Here is a 6202-nt window from a genome sequence, read left to right as displayed (position 1 = left end):
TCTTGACCTCGTGAGCCACCCGCCTCTGCCTCCCAAAGTGCTGGGATTACAGGCGTGACCCACCGCACCCATTCAAGAATTTTTATAAAATTTGGTACACTCGACCGGGCGCGGTGGGAGGCCGAGGCGGGTGGATCACAAGGTCAACAGATCGAGACCATCCTGGTCAACATGGTGAAACCCCGTCTCTACTAAAAATACAAAAAATTAGCTGGGCATGGTGCAGCATGCCTGTAATCCCAGCTACTCAGGAGGCTGAGGCAGGAGAATTGCCTGAACCCAGGAGGCGGAGGTTGCGGTGAGCAGAGATCGCGCCATTGCACTCCAGCCTAGGTAACGAGCGAAATTCCGTCCCCCCAAAAAAGAAAATTTAGTACACTCAAAATAATTTTTAGATGTTAATTCCAAAATTAATGTATTGTTACACTTTATTGAGTTGGTGCACTCCATTTTGTTCTTTTAATGGGAGAACAATATATAAGCTTTCTTTTCTTTAGTGATTGTTCCTTTCACTTATTATAATTGACATAAGTATTTTTATCTATTGAGTTAATTTGTTCAGCTAAGTACTAGAGAGGCTTCATAAGTCATTTAAGGATTTTTCTTTTCCTTTTTTTTTTTTGAGACAGAGTCCGGCTGTGTTGCCCAGGCTGGAGTGCAATGGTGCAGTGGCATGATTGGCTGACTGCAACCTCCATCTCTCGGGTTCAAGTGATTCTCAGCCTCAGCCTCAGCCTCCCAAGTAGCTGGGATTACAGGCATGTGTCATGACAGGCACGCATCATCACGCCCAGGTAATTTTTTTTTTTTTTTTTTAGTAGAGATGGGGTTTGACCATGTTGGCCAGGATGGTCTTGAACTCCTGGCCTCAGGTGATCCACCCGCCTCTGCCTCCTAAAGTTCTGGGATTATAGGCTTGAGTCACCGCACTCAGCAAGTCATGAGGATGTTTTTATATATAAAGGTAGCAAACATACCTTACAGGTTTTGCTCTGTAATAGATTCTCCATAATGATTCGCAAAGATTCCTGCTGCAGTTAGTTTGTAACTTCATCTCAGAGAAAGTAACTAATACTTTTACATAGTTAACATTTTTTGGTGAGATCATGTGACATTGTCTTGTTTTTCAAAAATCCAAATACATTATGAACTGTAGTCACCATGTTGTACAGTAAATCTCTTAAAATTATTTGTCCTATTCGACTGTAATTATGTATTATTTGACAGACATTTTTTCAACCCTCCATTCTAAATACCTTGACACGTGGTCCCAGCTACTTCAGGAGGCTGAGGCAGGAGAATTGCTTGAACCCAGGAGGTGGAGGTTGCAGTCAGCCAAGATCGCACCACTGCACTTCAGCCTGGCGCCTGGTCACAGAGAGAGACTCTGTCTCAAACAAACAAACAAAATAATAAATAGTATTCCATTGTGTATACCTACCACCTTGTCTTCATTTACTTATTGGATGTTGAACTGTTTATTCTGTATTTTGACTATTGTGAAAAGTGCTGCAAACAACAGAAGTGCAAACGTTTCTTCATTCTGATATTATTTGTTTTGTATATATATCCAGTAGTGCAATTGCTGTATTACATGGTAGTTAAGTTTTTTTGGAAATCTCTATTTCATTTTTTCATAATGGCTGTCCTCATTTACATTAAAACCAAACTCTGTTGGCTGGGCACGGTGGCTCACGCCTGTAATCCCAGCACTTTGGGAGGCCGAGGCGGGTGGATCACGAGGTCAAGAGATCAAGACCATCCTGGTCAACATGGTGAAACCCCCTCTCTACTAAAAATACAAAAAAAATTGGCTGGGCACGGTGGCGCGTGCCTGTAATCCCAGCTACTCAGGAGGCTGAGGCAGGAGAATTGCCTGAACCCAGGAGGCGGAGGTTGCGGTGAGCCGAGATCGCGCCATTGCACTCCAGCCTGGGTGACAAGAGCGAAACTCCGTCTCAAAAAAAAAAAAAAAACAAAACACCAAACTCTGCAAGGATTCCCTTTACTTCACATTTTTACCAACACTTTTTTCTTTTTAATGAGTCATTCTAACAGGAATGAGTTGATATCTCATAGTTTTTATATTTTGGCTTACCTTTTTGTGATAATAATTGACATTGAGCATTTTCAAATATATCCATTGGACAGATGTATGTCTTTTCCTGAAAAATACTTATTTCAGCTACTTGCTTATTTTTAGTAGTTATTAGTTTTTTAATTGTTAATATATTTTTGATATCAACACCTTGTCACATGTATAATTTGCAAATATTTTCGTCATTTTTTTTAGTTGTTACCTTCTGTTGATTGTATCAGATTCTGCACAGCAGCTTTTTAATTTGAAGTGATGTGACTTATTTATTCTTTGTGTCCTGGGATATTTACGTTAAATCAAAATACTTGCTGCCCAGACCAATGTTATAGGGCATTCAGTGTATTTTTTTTGATAATAGTTTCAGAGTTTCAGGCCTTAAAGCCGCTAATTTAATTTCAGTTTATTTTTACATATGGTGTGAGAAGAGGGTCTCATTTTTTTTTTTTTGTCTGCATGTGACTATAAAGTTTTCTTAACATCATTTAATGAAGATACTGTTCTTTCCCTTTTAAAAAGTCACCTTGGACGGGCACGGTGGCTCATGCCTATAATCCCAGCACTTTGGGAGGCCGAGGTGGGTGGATCACAAGGTCAAGAGATCGAGACCATCCTGGTCAACAAGGTGAAACCATGTCACTACTAAAAATACAAAAAGAATTAGCTGGGCAAGGTGGTTCGTGCCTGTAATCCCAGCTACTCAGGAGGATGAGGCAGGAGAATTGCTTGAACTCAGGAGGTAGAGGTTGCGGTGGGCCGAGATCATGCCATTGCACTCCAGTCTGGGTAACAACAACGAAACTCCATCTCAAAGAAAAAAAAGTCACCTATATTTAAAATCAGTTAGCTATAAATACATGGATATATTTCTGCTCTTTTTTTCTTCTGCTCCATGGACCTAGGTTTCTCTGTTTATTCAAGTACCATAGTGTTTTGGTTACCATAGCTTTATAGTACATTTCAAACTCAGGTAGGGTGATACCTCCACTTCTTTTGTCTTGATTGCTTTGGCTATTCAGGGTCTTTTGTGGTACCATATGAATTTTAGATATACTTTTTAAGAATTTCTATGAAATATGTCACTGGTATTTTGATAGAGGTTGCATTAAACCTATAGGAAATTTTGTGTAATACAAATATTTATTAATAATGCCAGTTCATGGATATTATTCCATTTATGTATTTTAAATTTCTATAATGTTCTTTACAGTAGAATATAAAGTTAAATTTAATAAAATGATATAAATTTTAAATTTTGGTTAAATTTATATCAAACTATAGTTATTGTAAATGAAATTGTTTTTTAATTTCATTTGGAGAGAGCTTTTTGTTTTTTGTTTTTTATTGTCTTTTTTTTCTTTTGAGACTGAGTCTCACTGTCACCCAGGCTGCAGTGCATTAGTGCTATCTCAGCTCACTGTAACCTCCTCCACCCGGGTTAAAAATAAATTCTTATGCCTCAGATCCGGAGTACATGGGACTACAGCTGCCTGCCACCGACTCAGCTAATTTTTGTACTTTTAGAAGTTATGGGATTTTACCCTATTGGCCAGGCTGGTCTTGAACTCCTAACCTCATGATCTGCCCACCTCAGCCTTCCAAAGTGCTGGTATCACAGGTGTGAGCCGCCGTGCAAGATCTGAAGATAGTTATTAATGTATAGAAATGGTATGACTTTTTGATGGTGCTTTTATATTTTGAAAGTTTAATTTGTTGGCCGGGCGCGGTATCCTTACTTCATTCTGGCTCTTAAGAGTAAAAGCTAGTAACATATCCCTGTTGAGTACAGTGAGCATTTTTTGGTTATATGTGGCACTTATTGGATGAAGTGCATTTGCTTTATACCTAATTTTTTCAGAGATTTATCATAAGGGAATGTTAAATTTTTTCAAACTTCTTTTGTGCATTTTTTTCTTTTTGCACTCTGCATCTATTTAAGTTAGAGATGTGAAATCAAAACTAATTCTACATACAAAAAATCATCAGAGACTGCTATGAACATCACTATGCCTGCAAACTAGAGAATTTGGAGAAAATATGTCCTGGAGACACACAACTCTCCAAGATTGAACCAGGAAGAAACAACTCTTGAGCAGGGTAAAAATATATAAAATATATAATGAAATTGAATTAGTAATAAAAAACATACCAACTAGGGTGGGCGCAGTGGCTCAGGCCTATAATCCCAGCACTTTGGGAGGCTGAGACGGGTGGATCATGAGGTCAACAGATGGAGACCATCCTGGTCAACAAGGTGAAACCCCATCTCTACTAAAAATACAAAAAATTAGCTGGGCATGCTGGCACGTGCCTGTAGTTCCAGCTACTCAGGAGGCTGAGGCAGGAGAATTGCCTGAACCCAGAAGGCGGAGGTTGTGGTGAGCCAAGATTGCGCCATTGCACTCCAGCCTGGGTAACAGGAGTGAAACTCCGTCTCAAAAAAACAAAAAACAAAACAAAAAACTCTTGACCTCATGATCCACCTAGCTCACCTCCCAAAGTGCTGGGATTAGAGGCGTGAGCCACTGCGCTGGCTACCACAGCTATTTTTAAGAAAATAAATACTTCAGAGTCAAATTTATTTAACTAAAAAATTGCCACGAAAAGAAAAGAATATCTAGGAATACAGCAAACCAGAGAGGCAAAAGCTTTCTATGACAAGACTGACAAAATACTGCTTAGAGAAGTCAGATGACACAAACAAATGGAAAACCATTTTATGCTATGGATAGAAAATATTACAATTACAGGCATGAGCCACTGCACCTGGCTCTGAATTCAAATTTTTAACAGAACTCTAACTTTGTTATATATTACAAAGTCTAGAAACTTCTTTTTTTGAGATGGAGTTTCGCTCTTGTTACCCAGGCTGGAGTGCAATGGCGTGATCTCGGCTCACGGCAACCTCCACCTCCTGGGTTCCGGCAATTCTCCTGCCTCAGTCTCCTGAGTAGCTGGGATTACAGGCGTGCACCACTATGCCCAGCTAATTTTTTGTATTATTAGTAGAGACGGGGTTTCACCATGTTGACCAGGATGGTCTCGATCTCTTGACCTTGTGATCCACCAGCCTTGGCCTCCCAAAGTGCTGGGACTACAGGCGTGAGCCACTGCACCCGGCCTAGAAACTGTCTTTTTTTTTTTTTTTTTTTTTTAATTTTTTATTGCATTTTAGGTTTTGGGGTACATGTGCAGAACATGCAAGACAGTTGCATAGGTACACACATGGCAGTGTGTTTTGCTTCCTTTCTCCCCTTCACCCACATTTGGCATTTCTCCCCAGGCTATCCCTTCCCAGCTCCCCCATCCCCGCTGGCCCTCCCCTTTTCTTCCCAATAGACCCCAGTGTTTAGTACTCCCCTCCCTGTGTCCATGTGTTCTCATTTTTCATCACCCGCCTATAAGTGAGAATATGCGGTATTTCATTTTCTGTTCTTGTGTCAGTTTGCTGAGAATGATGTTCTCCAGATTCATCCATGTTCCTACAAACAACAGAAACTCATCATTTCTGATTGCTGCATAATATTCCATGGTGTATATGTGCCACATTTTCCCAATCCAGTCTATCATCAATGGGCATTTGGGTTGATTCCAGGTCTTTGCTATTGTAAACAGTGCTGCAATGAACATTCGTGTGCATGTGTCCTTATAGTAGAACCATTTATAGTCCTTTGGATATATACCCAATAATGGGATTGCTGGGTTAAATGGAATTTCTATTTCTAAGGCCTTGAGGAATTGCCACACTGTCTTCCACAATGGTTGAACTAATTTACACTCCCACCAATAGTGTAAAAGTGTTCCTTTTTCTCCTCATCCTCTCCAGCATCTGTTGTCTCCAGATTTTTTAATGATCGCCATTCTAACTGGCGTGAGATGGTATCTCAATGTGGTTTTGATTTGCATCTCTCTGATGAATGAGGTGGGTCAAATCCATAAGGTACATGAGCAGCAGCTGGTCTTTCACTTCCAAGAAGCTGAGACCCTTTTCTGTAGGATAGGCACCAGCTTGAACTTTTTTTGTCAGTGATTGTACCTGTGCAGTTACAGCCATCACTTGCTCCTGGAGATTTTTTAGAAGTGTCACGGCACTTGGCAGGTCTGACT

This window comes from Callithrix jacchus, chromosome 22 (assembly GCF_049354715.1).
Source record: "Callithrix jacchus isolate 240 chromosome 22, calJac240_pri, whole genome shotgun sequence".
Classification (NCBI taxonomy): Eukaryota; Metazoa; Chordata; class Mammalia; order Primates; family Cebidae; genus Callithrix; species Callithrix jacchus.
Note: the sequence above shows the minus strand (reverse complement) of the source record.